Source organism: Serinus canaria, chromosome 9 (assembly GCF_022539315.1).
Source record: "Serinus canaria isolate serCan28SL12 chromosome 9, serCan2020, whole genome shotgun sequence".
NCBI classification, from domain to species: Eukaryota; Metazoa; Chordata; class Aves; order Passeriformes; family Fringillidae; genus Serinus; species Serinus canaria.
In genome coordinates this window covers 9,701,000-9,716,034 of record NC_066323.1, presented here as the reverse complement: position 1 = coordinate 9,716,034, position 15,035 = coordinate 9,701,000, and positions in this window count along the sequence as shown.

Sequence of the window (15,035 nt, the reverse complement as noted above, 5' to 3'; positions counted from 1 at the left end):
ATCCCAAGGAAGGGGTGGCTTGAGTTCCTTAGTAAAGGAAAAGGTCAAAATCAGCCCCTGGGATTCTACTTCCCTGAGTCCCAGGAAGATTACAGGTAGTGAGTAGAAAGTCTGGTTGCATGTTGGTCTTTGGTCAGGGAAAGCCAAACAACAGAGAAGCAGTGGATTTTAGAAATATTAATTTGACCCTTTATTTTGACATTGTGGATATTTGTGGACTACACAGTTCAGAAAGCTCCACCCAGATATCCAATGAGCACTCCTGACTGAATGGACCATATATTTTCAGGAAGGTTTCCCATCAGGGTTCAAGCTGTTGAACACCTGCAAACCTGAAAAGTCCTGGCACTGCTGCAATTTCGCTTACGATTCATAACAGCCTGTGTGGAGACTTCAATCCCCTCAGCCAGGGTACTTTGGCAGACACAGAATGTCCTGCAGGCTGTATTGGAAAAGTCACATGAAAGCCTCTGAGATGCAGACTCGGAGAAGACAATGCATTAAATAAGCTGGTACTCACAGCCCAGGTGTGCTCAAAGGAAGATCCACCCATGAGGCTGTAGCAATTTGCATCCATCAGCAAGGAATTGCTGCTCTGAGGCAGTGGGTTTGTTTCATTTTCACCTGGACAGCCAGGTCTCTCTGTAGTTCTGCAGGAGCTGATGGAGTTCAGTGGGTGCTTGGGGACCAGCAGATCCTCTCACTGAGCCCAACCCTTTTGCTACAGAGGTCCCTGGGACTGGCATTGATCCAGTAGCATTTGCAGGAGTCCAACACTCAGGATAAACCCCAGAGAGAACAGCAGAGCTCCCTTTGCCTTCATTCCTTCTTCATTGCTACAACTGTTGTGAAGCAGATCTCTAGCATTCTCCTGGATACAGAATATATCCAGGTATGAACCTGTTCCTGACTCTCCTAGTTTTTGAAGAGCAGAAATCAAGGTGAATGGAAAGGGTAGATATGACAAGCAGATCTGCATAATGCATCGGTGAGTTCTCCACAGAGCTCACGTGAGGTGATCTGGAAGTTTGGCTAACTGGAAAATCCTCTCTGCCAGGTAAAGGGCTGCTCCTGAATTACCATTTCTCAGAGTATCATTAGTAGCAGGGGAGCAGAGAACAGATACCTCAAGCGTTTGCATTCCTGGTTCCTCTCCTTTTTCCATCCAGCTGGTAAACAATTTATTTCTTCTCAATTCCCCAAATTATCACAAGTCTGGAAATGCCTGGCTGCTGTGTCATTTAGCAAACAGTCCCTCACAGTGCCAGAAAAGCATGTGTCATTTGGCTCAGTGAGGAGAGAAGCATGGCAATGCTCACATGTTGTTATAATTCCCAGTATCATGCCCTATCAAATTGTCCAAGGAATGTGGCTTTTCCACAGCCCACCCGGGGTGGCACTGCTTTTGCTGGACTTGTGTGCAACTGGGAGCCATCTCCTCTGCCTGCAGGAACAGGAGCAATCCCCTGCTGCTGCTTGGTGTGACATTGTGTTTGTGGCCAGAAGGGCAAGAACAGGTCTGAAAACTAGTTTAATTTGTACTATGCACCTTTTCTGCCAATGATGAGTTCCCACATCCTCTGAAAGTGCCACGTACCAAGTAACTGATGTCCTGTATGCACAGCTCCTCCCACTGCTGAAGGTTTTGCTCTGTGCACCAAAATATTTGGCTGGGGTTTTTAAGCCAACACTTTGTTGTCTGACACAAACCAGGTTATCACATTCAGGTGAAGGTTTCCTAAACTCTTTTTAGGTTTACAAGTGGATTTCTTCTCCTCTTACCCCCTTGGTGCACTTCTTTCACAATTCATCGATGGCTCAGTGAAGCAGAGTCAGGACACAAGGGCCTTTGCCAACAGGGTCCTTCAGAGTGGCCATAAGAGCCTCTTTACTGCTCTACTTAAACCTCTGCAAGGGCTAAATCAGGACGAGTGCAAATACAAAACATGAGGCATGTGTAGCTCTCATCTGCCTCCATCTCCCTCTTGAAAAACAAAGCACTTAAATCTAATTGTGTGGACTGGCTGTCAGCTACAGGGATGGCAGCAGGGTGAGTTACAGAGCAAGGAGCTTTGCAGATTTTTTTAGCAGTGTGGGTAGGCTTTATCCAAGAATATCAGAGCATGTGAGAGCTGCCAGACACATGAAACAGGGAGAACCACTGTATTTTGTTAGCACTGTCAGACCAAGGAGCTGTGTAGGGATGCTGATCTCCCAGAGTCTTGCACAGATCAAGATGTGATAGAGTGAACTTTCTTCCAGCATCATGTTTAGAGGATGCTCTTTGTTTCCTTTTGCTGATGATTGGAGTATAGCCACTATAAACATTTGATACCATGCAGGGTACACAGAAATAACAAGAAAATAACATGCCTAATTAGCCGGTAGATTATTTTAACCAGCTCCCTCTGGAATACCCTCATTGAACAGGGTTAGATTTCTTCCCTTCCCCCTACACAGATCCTCACATTTAATTAAACTGGAAACCTGGCTGTGCCTGGCTCAGATGGAGTGTTTTACTACTTACATCGTCTTTGCAGACAAGAGACACTGCTGCTATTGCACAAATGGAGATGTGGCTGCTTTGTACATTTCCTCTGGGAGGCTGCAGCTCCAGCCACCTCAGACAGTGGCAGATGAAGGGAGAAATCCAAGTTAGAAGCACTAATTTCCATGCCTTCTATAGCAAAACAATGCTGGCATTGATCCTTGGTCTGTTCACCTAATTGGAGGGGCTAAAAAAATAAATAAATGTCAGGTGCATGGGACAGAAGAGATGGGTCCAAGCTCAGATCTCACAAGGATAGTGAGCTTCTCCAATAGCTTGTTCCAAGAATGATGTCAGGCAGTGTTTGGAGGAAACAGGATGGCCATCCCTTCCAGACAAGGGTATTCCAGGCAATGAAATCAATATAATTAACAGCCAAGGTGAAATTGCACATACAAGATCCTCTCTCACACTGCCTGATCAACACATTTTCAAAGAACACACCATCAAGTCCCTCCAGATAGGAAGGGATCATCCCATGAACAAGACAAGATACTGGACTGAAAACTCAGCATTTCATCTGGACTAGCCACTGATAAGACCTTAAAATGGGAACAACATAATTTTTTCCCCAAAATATTTGTTTATTTAGATCATAAATTCTTTAATGTCCAGATCTTGACCTTATCCTTATTTCCATGCTATCCCCATTTGTCACTCATTGTATGCTGTGTCCACCCACAGCCAGAGACTGCCCCAATACAAGCCTTGCAGAGGGCTGAGTGGCATCCTGGAGCTCTTTCTGCTGCAGTTGGATTTGGTTTCCATGTTAGACTAGCAGGAATTATGTTTGAATCCCATAACTGTATAAAATTTTTGCCTTCTCAAAAGTAATTTTCTTCTGACAGACTGAATTCCTCCCCTGCGTCTCTTCTTACACTAATGTGGAGCTTTTCAGACAAAGACTTCAAACTAATTGTGAACAGCAGCAGGTTAATGTGATCAAAGGAGCTAATAGGCTTTCATATGTATTTACATGGTTTAAGCTCCTAGATTCAAAGACTGGATCAAGAGATTTGAGATAAATTGCATGAGGATTATTTGTCTCCCTGTTGTGCAGCAGAGAACTTGTTTCTGCTCTGTTGGAAAAGTCAATGGAATATTTGCCTGGGCTGGGAAATTGAAGCTTTCTCAATAACATCACCCAACTTTCCTCATGAATCATAAACACAGGGGAAGTTGGGTAGTGGCATTACCCTGACCAAGGTCCTTGTGCAACAGAAAAGAGAAACAACCTCAGATGTGGCCAGGCTTTGAAATGCTGGGAAGGTGCTCACAGGCAGAGTCTTTCTGCTGAGCAAGGAACACTGAGGGAAACACAACAGGAGAAATGAGCAAAGGCTGGAGACATGCCAGGAAATGTGAGGGTTTTTAATTGGATGACTGGTCAAATTTCACCTAACGAAAGCAGTGGCTTCTTCTGGCTGTTTAAAATTAGTCAGGCCAAGGAAGAGGAAAACACCCTGATGGAGGGATGCTGTTTTAAGCAGGGTCCAGGCAAAGCTTAACAGGTCTGTTCTATTTATCTTGTAGAAAAGTGAAACAATTTGAATAGGACAAAATGAGAGAAGCCCATGACAGAAAAATAAAGCAGTTTTAGGGTTTTTTTTAATATAAGAGGCATCCAAATCTCCAAAGTATGCAGGTGAGGGATGTGAACTCTGGTTTCCTTCTTCCATCATGCCAGTAGAAGAGCAGTGTGAGAACCCCATATTTTTTTCATTGGAATTCCACAAGTCCTTCTCTTCCTTTTTTTCCCCATTTCTAAAGTAGAAAACCATGATGTTTTAAACTCTTCCAATATTCTCAGCTTGTAAAAACTGTTTTAATTGTAGTGTTTAGTTTTACTAAATTCAAGCTGCTTTTTGGTTTGACCTTTAAAGCTATATGAGAGGTATACACATTATAAACTGTGAATTTGTTTTTGAATCAAAACAGATGAAAAATGAAAATCATCCAAGGACAGCATATGAATACAAGATAATTTGAGCCTCTTTTCCCTAGACAATATTGTGCTGAAATTGATATGTTTTGAAAAAGATTTTCATTTAAATCAAAATAGCCTTTTTTTCATCCAAAACTGTAAAGCTTTTCTGGCCATCTCTATTAGGGGCACAGCTGATTATCATCTCCCTTCTCTGGGTATGACTTTATGGAACACAGTGGAACCCACACCTGCAGCTGGGATGTGACAGGGAGCTGTGCCTTTCAGCAATGCTGGTGCAGCAAAGGGGGACAGTGGGATTGAGGAGGGGGGAAATTGTCCCAGCACCAGCAGTGTGGCTTTGTAATCTCCCTTCTTGCCCTCTGTGTCTCAGTTTTTGACTAGTTCCTATGTACCAGTAACAGTACACTGTTACTATTGTGACCTTCTGGAACTGCAGAGCTTTGTAAAGCTCTGCAAGATGTCCCCAGGAAACATGCTGCTTAACAAAGCCTTTGCGTGGCCTTTTTATTTCACCAGCAGATTTGTGCTTTGGTTCCAGAATAGCATTGTCTCAAATGAGAAAAATAGTCTGAAATTCATCATCTGCTTTCAAAGCAGAAAGAAGAAAAGAGAGAAGGAGAGGAAGATGTGCTTTTCTGATATCCACACTGCATGGAGCACAGTGCTCCACAGTCCAGCCCCAAGACTTCCCAGCATCCTGCATGGGCAGAGGGCATTAGGCAATGAATTCCTCTTCTAACATAATTGTAATTTCCTCATAGAGATACACAACCTTCGGAGATGAAAGCCCATTTCCTGGGAGCACATTAAACGTGCTGATCCTTTTTGGGGAAAGAGACAGAAGGGACATGTCCTGGGAGATAGGGAAGAGTCCAAAGCCAGTGAGATGGGAGCCTTGGTGTCAAGCAGTGTCTGAAATATCCTACTTGCATCATATTGGTTCTTTAATTGTCACCAACCACGGAGGAACTGATTGAGCCCAGCAAGGGTCCAGAAAAATAGATAATTTCTCGCAGGCATCTAAAATTCATGAACACGGTGGTGGTCCTGTCACGCCATTGCCATGTTGTTCCACGGCCCAGAGTCTCCCTCGAAGGGCAAAAATATCCGGGGTAATTTTTTTTTCCCTGAGAGTGGAATACATTTGGGTTGTTAATGCAGGGCTCACACTTCAGGCAGATCTCAGCGAAGGGCCGAGAGCTCGCCCGAACCCCGTGTCGTAAATTAACTCTTAATGTGATGAATGCATTAAAGGGCTGTAAGGCCTGAAGGATGTGCTCGGAAACCCGACGTCCTGATTAAGGCCTTGATTCATGAACGCTTTACGCACCATTTGCGCAGGTTTCCTCATTGGAATTGTTACTTGGAAAGAGCTCTTGAGTGGCTCCTTCCCAGAGAAATGAGCTCAGGAGTCGGGACACGCGGGCTCACACGTGTGCTAGCAGGCACATGCACCTGCAGGGACAAGGACAAGGAGTGGACGCGTGCAGAGACCCACAGGCACTTGTCACGCACTCCTGTCACGTGGGCGGCTGGCCCTGAGCTTTGTGGAGTGGCCCATGGTCCTGCTCCAGACTCAGAGCCAGGCACTGCTCAGCCCACAGCCCCGGTCCTGCTCAGGGATGTGTCTGTGCATGGCTGCTGCAGCTGGGCCTGGCCCAGAGACTCCCCAGCCACAGGGCTGCCTTCTCTGCTGGGCCTTGGGCACAGAGCTCCCCCGATCAGGCCTTGGGCAGCAAATCCTGCTGGGCTGGGGTAGAGTTAACTCTCTTCACGATGGATTTGCATTGGACACAGGGCAGAAAACACAGAGATGTTTTTGTTATCGCTGGGCATGACTTAAAACAGAGCCAAGGCCTTTTCTGCTTTTTGTACTGCCACGATGACGAGGAAGATGGCATTGGGGAGAGGCTGGGAGGGGACACAGCCAGGCCAGCTGAGACAAACTGACCAAAGGGGCATTCCAGACGGTATGACATCATGCTCAATGTATAAAATTGTGAGAAGAAGGAGGAAGAGGAGGATATTTGGAGTGATGGTGTAACGTGTGATGAGGCCCTGCTCTTCTTGGATGGCTGAACGCCTGCCAGCCCATGGGCAGCAGTGAATTAAGTCCTTGTTTTGCTTTGCTTGTTTGATCATTTTTGCTTTCCCTATTGAACTGTTTTTGTTTCCACCCATGAGTTTCCTGGCTTTTATCCTTCTGATTCTCCCCTTGATCCTGCTGGTGGGGGAATGAGTGAATGGCTGTGAGGGCCTTGATGCTTTGCTTGTGCCTCATCTATACAAATTTGGGGGCTTCACACTTACAAAAAGATTCAGGCATCTCATGATGCAAGAACAGCACTGGAGCCTCCCTGGCAGGATTTTATCTCTTTCTTGTCTTTTCCTGGTGGGAAAGAGAGGTGGAAGCCAGCTGCACTGGTGCAGGGGTGCTACCTGGGCTGTGGGGCACAAACAGCATGTGTCCCCAAGGGGCTGTGATCGAGGCTGTGTCTCTAAAACCAGAAGGGACAAAGCAGCCTGCCAACTCTGCTTCCTGGGCTCCTGCTTGGGAAGTCTATCCCTTGAGGAGGTAAGATGTTTAATTTCCACACTGGCTGCATGAAAGGAGCTCTATGGCATTTTCTATATCTCACAGATCTATAGAGAGGAGCAGTCAGAAAATTGCTGGAGGAAAAAAGATAATTCATATTAAACATGTCATTCCAGGGGGATCTGGATGAATCAGGTTTTAAGTGACACCCCACGCTGATCATGACAAACATCCCACATGCAAAGCAGCCTCAGGAATTGTACAGCCTTTACTTGAATATCTCACACTGGGAAACAAGGAGAGTTTGCTGAGCTCTGAGCAGTGGGGTAGTGCTGTGCTCCTTGCTGCTTCTGCCCCATGCTGTGGATTGAAGGACAGCCTCAATAACAGCCAGCCTCTTGCACCAGCCCTGCTGACACTGTCAGAGTCCACAATCTCCAGGCAGCATGTTCAGGACATGTTCTGCCTCTGTGCAAGTCCTTGCCTCCTTCGACCTGGTTTAGATTGGTGTCCTGCTAGTTTCAGTGAGGATGCTGTGGGGTGCAGTTAACAAGTGACCTTACCTAAAACCTTCATGATTACATCCTTCTCCAGCCTTCTCCTCTCCCCGCTAAAAATCCCAGATTTTTTATTGTCTCTTCCTATGGCAGAGACATAGGAAGCACTGTGGCAGGAAGAGCCTCTCTCCCATCTCCTCCACTACTTCAGTCTTCTCTGTAACTCCTCTAAATATTCCCCATCAGCTCCAAGACCAGGGCTGTCCACAATGCTCCAGTACATCCCCAAATCCACAGCAGGGATTGGACTCAGGGTCTCAGCCCCCAACTCCTGTGCCAGCTTTTTTGAACCCGGGGCATGGCAGGTGTTATCATTAGTTTGGGCAATAGGAACAGATCTAGTCTAGTCCTTCAAGTTCTGAATGATCTTGTGGTTTATACCCTAAAATCCCTAATCCACCACTACAACATGCTCCCTTGTGCTGAAGGGAAAGGAATTGGAGGAAGTTGCAGAATCTGTCCTCTGCATTTCACCCAACATGCCTGGATGTGCACAAAGCCAGAAGCTCTTTTCATCAAAATTTAGTGATGACATTTATCCTGATTTTAATTATAACGTGCTTCTGTGAGTCTGCTGTTAGCAGGATAGAATAATGTCCTGTTCAATCCAAGCAGTCTGCTTGATCCCAGAGATGTTTAATCAGGCAGCAGCAACTGTACCTGAAACCATCACATTAGCTATATACCAACATCCCTCCTCTCAAGATGCTGCAATAATAAGTCCCTGTTCAACAGGAGGAGAGTTTTATTTGAAGGGCATAAGGAAAATGATGGATTTTTCTGGGTTTAATCTCAGTACTTTTTGTTATCATCATCTGCTTCAGTCTCACAGGCAGTGTGTGCTCCAGAGCCCTGGCACAGCAAAGGGGCAATGGTAGTGGCTCCTGTGCTGCACCCACTGCAGTCATGTCTGACCCCAAGTACCAACAAGTGAAAATGAAGAGGAAAAGCCAGCCAAAGGATAGGGGAGAAAAAAAGTGATTGCTCATTTATGACATTAAGGAGTGTCTAATTTTCAAATGTTCTCTCAGAAATTTGCTCAGCAGGCAAATACAGGGATGGAGCAGCCAGGAGTGGGGAATTGGCTGTGTCTAGGCTGTAATTCCATGTGCCAGGAAGGATAACCACACAGCCCTGCTATTCCTTTGCACCTTATCAGGTCTGCCCAAGCCAGCTCCCGTTTGGGGTGCAGAGTGTCTGAGCAGCCAAGAGATCAGGACTGAGCCAGCAGAGGGGTTTGCCTGGACAAGGAATGATCCCCACATCTTTGTCCTGTGCAGCCAGGGCTCGAGGTCCCTGCCTTGCTCTTCTCTGCCCAAGCAGCTCGGAGTAAAGCTGAAAAAATAAGAACCCGAGCAATGGCAAAATGAAAAAGACAAATTAGTTTCCCAACATTGTTTGTAATAACAACAATAAATTTATTTTTTTTAATTAGCCTGGCAATTTTTAAGTAAACCTCAGAACTTTGAAGATGGAGGATTATGTTCACTTTGAGAAGGTACAAGGTGATCAGGCCATACTGGAGGGCTTGTCCTGAGAGCTTGTTTACAAAGCTACTTTTTTCCATCTTTTTTCTTTTTTTTTTTCCGGCAGCATAAAGCAGTTTAATCACTGTTTGCCGAGGAACAGCCACAGGAAGCTCTGCTCCCAAGAGCAACAACCAGAGACATTCAATTTTGAAGCTGCCAGTCAACAAAAGGGCATGAAGTTATTAGCTCTGAAGGCTCCATTACCTGTCGGTTCAGACCCCAGATACCATCTTTCATAGATTTTTCTGGGGATTCCCATTTTGATTACAGCTAGAGGCCAGATTACTGCTAGGCAGTTTCCAAAATGTCTCTAGAGGGGTAGTAAACACAATTTAATGTTCAGAGTTAGTGCATTTTGATAAAAACAAGCATATTAACAAAGTAAATGTGCACAAGGATGTTTCCTTCCAGATATGTGAGTGTTTTTAGGACAAGCAGATGAAATGCATAATGATGGGAAATTTTGTGGGCAGATGGGGCTGTTTTGTTTCCTGTGTCCCCTGTGGTCCCCAGACACCCTCCAGAGCATCCCTTGCTCAGTCAGGGGATTCTCCTCAATTCCCAGGGAAGGTTGATGCCAGAAGTGCCCTTCAGCAGAGGATGGGTCTGCAGGGGCAGGATGAGTTACAACTCATAGGAACAGCAGGAAAAGTCTGATTTGAGCATTGAGGAGAAAATAAATGAGGGTTTGCTGCTTCATCCCTGCTTCTGCCAGGACTATTTCAGATTTTTCAGCAGAACTGCAGGAGGATTTATCTCTCAAAGAATTACTTTGAACACCTTTTAAAAATGCAGGCAGAGGCCACAAAATGATGGTGTCAGACAGACAGTAGTCAGCAGATAACGGGGTGAGGAGTGAGAGAGGGGTCAGTCCCTGTCCATCTGCCTGTCTGCCTGTAAAAGTAAGTGGATTAAATCATGAAAGTGAGCAAAATCCCCTGGAGGGGTAAATAAGGTTTAAACTGAACAGCTTCAGTACACCCTCCAGTCTCAGTGGTTAACAGACTGGGGGACCTTTTTAGTACATTCCTCTTGGAGTATTTCCCATTACTTTTATCTTGAATAATCACACATTCCCTGGTCCCCAACCCTTCCCTTCACAGCACAGCATTAATAAGAGTTTCTGAGCTGCAGAAGCTGCTCAAAGCACAGCCTTCCAGCTGAAGCACAAGGCTATCATTTTACAATTTGCCTGTGGGTAATGGAGTAAGTAGAATGGAGTTCAGATAGTCACAATTTAAAAGGAAAAATATCTGTATTTATGGGCAGAAAGGAACGTGATCACAGCTACCCTCTGCTGTGAATCTCTGCATATCAGAGCCGGGTGATGCTGAGCAGCTGGATGCAAAGATGCTGTAGTTAACAAGTGGTGGTGGCATCTGGACAAGATCAGAGAGGAGGGTGAGGATCACAGGGAATTGTAGAAGCACCAAGGCAGTCTCGCCCACACTGGAGGCAGCTCGCTGCCTCTCAGGACTTCAAACAGGATAAATTCACAGGGGGTCCTTCCTTTGCTTTGCATGCAGCAGAGAAGGAGAAACAATGTCTCCAGGGAGCAATTTGGAGATGGCACCAACCCTGAAGTCCTCCTCATGCTCTGACAGACCCCTTTCCAGTGCCCATGGAGTAATTAGGGGAACAGACAGCTAGAACAGCCAGACAAGGACAAGGCAGCATCTGGGTACAGAACAGCCTGAAACCACCACCGTGAAACTCGGCACTGGAACTGGCTGCTCCCCTCTGGCCCCCATGCTCTGGGCAAAGTCTCACAAAAGCCTCCTTCAGGACCTAGGAGGAACCTCTGACAGCACCACCAAGCATTACAAAGCATCTGAGAGCTGTAATCTAGCCTTGCTGACACATTAGGCAGAGCTGCTATCCAATTTATCTCTACTAATCCGCTCTTATACAGGTCTGTAAGATAGAAATCTCCAAAATGAAGGGAGAGCTGCCAGAAAGCTTTTGAATTGACTGTGGGTTGTTCAACTGTTTTAGCACACTATCATCCTAAATTGCCTGCTGCTCAGGCTGCCCTAATGGCCCTTCTGTACCAGGCAGAATTGGAGGCTGCATTCTCCTGTGCTTATGAGAAACCAGGACATTACGTGAAGGGGGAATAAAACATCTCCAAGATCAGTTGTTAGCACCAGGAATGTTTTATTTGTTGGTCCACGGGAGAAACTTTGGAAGAGCAGTAAGAATACCCCAGGGACTGAGCAGTCAGACACACAGTCATAGCCAAAGGCCAGGAGCAAGCCCTGGATCATGAATTCATGGAGCTGATAAAACGCTGCTGGCAGCAGAAGGAGGCTCATTTAATGGGGTTTGGCCATGGTTTGGAAGGATCTGTCCCAGCATAGCCTTTAACTGCCATTCAGGGGCTGGGTTTTGTGAATAATTTGTTTTTATGTTTTCCAGTTCAGAGAAGAAGACATTGCCCACACCTGCATGGGGTCCCTCCAATGGCCCTGCCATAGTCAGAGCTCACAAAAAACACCCTGAGCATTGACTTTATCAGAGAGCAACATTGCTAAGACCTGGGTATGTAGTAGCTTTCAGGAACCTCCCTCAAACCAGTTTCTTGGAAACTTTTTTATTAGGAGACAAGTTGGAGCCTGGCTTCTGGAAGCCTGTTTGCAGGCAGTGATATAAACAAAGCTGTTGAGTCAGAGAACTGCTGCCTTGAGGAAGGGTTTTTCTCTGAAACTGGCAAAAATGAACTGCAAAAACTGTTGTTTTGAAATACATCTGTGATGAAGGAGGAAGTGAGGAAGGGAAAACCATGCAGGCCCCTCTTGCACAGGGAGTAACAGGTCTTCACTCAGGCTGAGTGGGGGGCACTGTGGGTCTGCTTGGAGCAGGGTCAGAATGACTCTGAACCCTTCTGCAGAGGACCAGCCTCTCACTCTTCCATCTCTGTCTGTTCCAGACAGCCCCAGGCACAGTTTTGGGGCAAGCATGGCATTTCCAGCATGTTCCTTATGCAGAATGGGTACAGCTACACAGAGGGTACAAGGGAGCTGCCAGACACTTACAGGCATTAGAGACAAAGCTCCAGAGAGAGCTCAGAAAGGAATGAAAGCACCCTGGACCCAAGATGCTCAAGAGAGGCAAATCACTGTGGCAGGAAGAGCATGTCCTCCAAGTCTCATTCTGCCTGTGTGGTTGTGACTCTCTTCACTGTTCAGCTTGGCCAGACCATGCAGAAGGTTAAAGGCATTGTGTCACAGCTGTGGGTGGGAAGGGGTGATCTCCCGAGCAGGGAGAACACAAATCTGTGTTGCACCCCATCGCCTGATGTGCTGGGCTACAAAGGCATCCCACATCCTGATTGTGAGTTGCCAGGTTTTTGTTTCCTGCAGCCCTCAGCCTTCCTCTAATTCTTGTCTTAGTTAAGCCAGAGCACATTTTAACAGGAAGACAAATGGGAAAGCTGCAGTAGCTGCAAGGAGCGAACCAATGCCCTCGTATATCTCCTTGAGATCCCTCCTTCTGTCGGAGGGAACAACCTTATTCACAACTCCCTGACTTACACAGATCAATAATTCTCAAACCTCTGGTGCTTGGTCAAAACATGGGGCCTGGGGACAGCAGCAGAGACATCTCGAGCTCACAGAATATTTCATGAAGCTGGGACCACAGGGGGATGGTGCCTCTTGCTGCAGGGATCGCCACGGAGCACCCAGCCCCGTGTGCTGCTGCACTGAACTGATGAATTATGAGCATTATGTTATTTCAGAGGCTGTTGTAGTGAAGAGGAAACAAGAGTGTCACATTAGCAGCAAAGGCGGGTCATCAGTGTAATAATTGAGTACAAGATCTATCCAGTGGGGGGGTAATAGAATAACAAGCAATCAACAGCAATACAGGAAGAATAAATTAAGCAGCGTGTGTCTGCTTTCATCCAGGCACAATTAATGTCATTAGTCCTGAGAGATCATCTGGCTTTTCTGCAGAGAACTTGTGAGACAGGTAACTGTGCCTGCACCCACAATGCAGCTCCAGATCCTGGTCAGCCCCTGGGGCAATGGGTGCAACAGGGACATGGCTGCATCCCCCCTGGGTGTGCCTTCCCTCTGAATGTTCCCCTGCCCACCTGAGCACAGCAACCCAGCAGAATTTGGCTGAACCACTCAGGGCAGCAGTTCCCAGGGGGTTCTGTGACCTTCAGGCCAACAGAGCTATGAATGTCCATCAGCTGGTAAAGGCTGTCAACAAGACCAGTAAAGCTATGGCAAAAAGCTCTGGGTCAGATACCAAACCCCAAGGTATCCAGAGCTCTGAATTTTATCCCCAGCTTGAAAGCAAATCTATTGTTCATAGGGTGAAACAACCTGTTTACAGCCTCTTTGCTCCCAGCCAAACAGTCAAATTGCCTCTTGCCTGCAAGTTATATTTGTCACCTTATAAATTAATCACTTTCAGCCTGTTCCTCAGCTAAAGCTGTTAATATCTGGAGAGTCTAGGACAGTTTAATCTAGAGTAAACAACTCTGCAGGAGCTCTTCTTATTTCTGCCTTGGCTTTCTTTTTTACCTCTAGCAGTGAAAAAAAAAAAAAAATTGGTAGTATTAATACTTTCCTGATGTTTCCTCTCAGGAGCAAAACTTCAAAGTGATTTCACAGTCTAGCTCACTCCTGAAAAGAAATAAATCACGAAGTCAAAGAGGCTGGTGGTGGAGTGGTGGCAGGGATTGTTAAAAAAGCTGTTTCCAGCCTTCTCATTCCTACCTCACTGATTAATGCAACAAAGGAGGAAAAAGGCTGCAAACCAGCACATACAGCACATGGGCACAAGGGACAGAGGGACAACAGACAACAGAGGGACTTCTGACAGCAACACAAATCATCTCTCCCCCCCACAAAATAAGGAAAGAGAACCTGGTTTTTTAAATTATTTCAATCTCTAACAAAGAAAGGTGCTTTGAACAAAGTGGCTCAATAAATATTTGCACCACATGACTAGGAAAAAAGAGACTGGTTTAACGAGGCTGCAATTTGGACAGTGGGATGTAGGATGCATCTGGTGGATGTGGAAGCAGCCCCCCTTTGGTCACAGGTGATCTTGTAAGTGGGATGCTCTGCGAAAGACCAAAGGTTGCCTTTTGTTGTGAGCCAGAACCGCCAAAGGGGTGGGCTGTGAGAAAGCTTTGTGATAAGAGCTCAACTAATGGGTTGAGCAATAGCAGGGCTGAGGCAGAGGCTGCACTGATTAGTGTACTGCCAGTGCTGAGGCCTCCCACACAGACAGCTCTGTCTGCCTTCCCTTCCTTCACACACTCAAGGATGCCACATTCATTAGCGTGTGTCTGAGCTCAGCGCCCTCCATCCCTCACCCGGTGTCCTCTGCCTGTTTATTCAAGCTTAATGCCAAGGCAAATAATCCTCCTACGAGGCACTTTTTCACACTCCTAGCAAGAAGCTCTGTACTCTGGGTTAAAAGAAGCAGCCCCCATCACTACCTCGTCCTCAAGAGGGCTGGGGATGGCAGAGTCAGAGCTGGCTGCCATGCCTGTCCCATACTGAAGGATGTGTGCCTTCAAGTGCTTCAAAGAAACATCACCACCACCTCCAGGCAATGCTGAGATGCCTGCAGGGAAAGTTTCCTTCCATCTTATAGCTGACTGACTTTGAAAAGATTGAGTCTGGTCCTCCATCCTGCTAGAATTTGTACTGAACAAGGGGTTTGAGCCAAGGCAGTGAGGGGTCATTGCTTAATGCAGAACTATTAATGCTTTCAAAGGGATCATGATGTGAAATCTCTACCCAGCATGGCCTGGGGAGTCCTATGTGCTGCATAAATGCAATGGGGGCTGCTTGAAACATCCCCTGCCCCAGCAAGAAAAAAGGAAAGGGGACATGTGCACCTGGCCATGGGGTGCAGAGACACCGAGTTGGGGGCAGCACAGGAGTCTGGG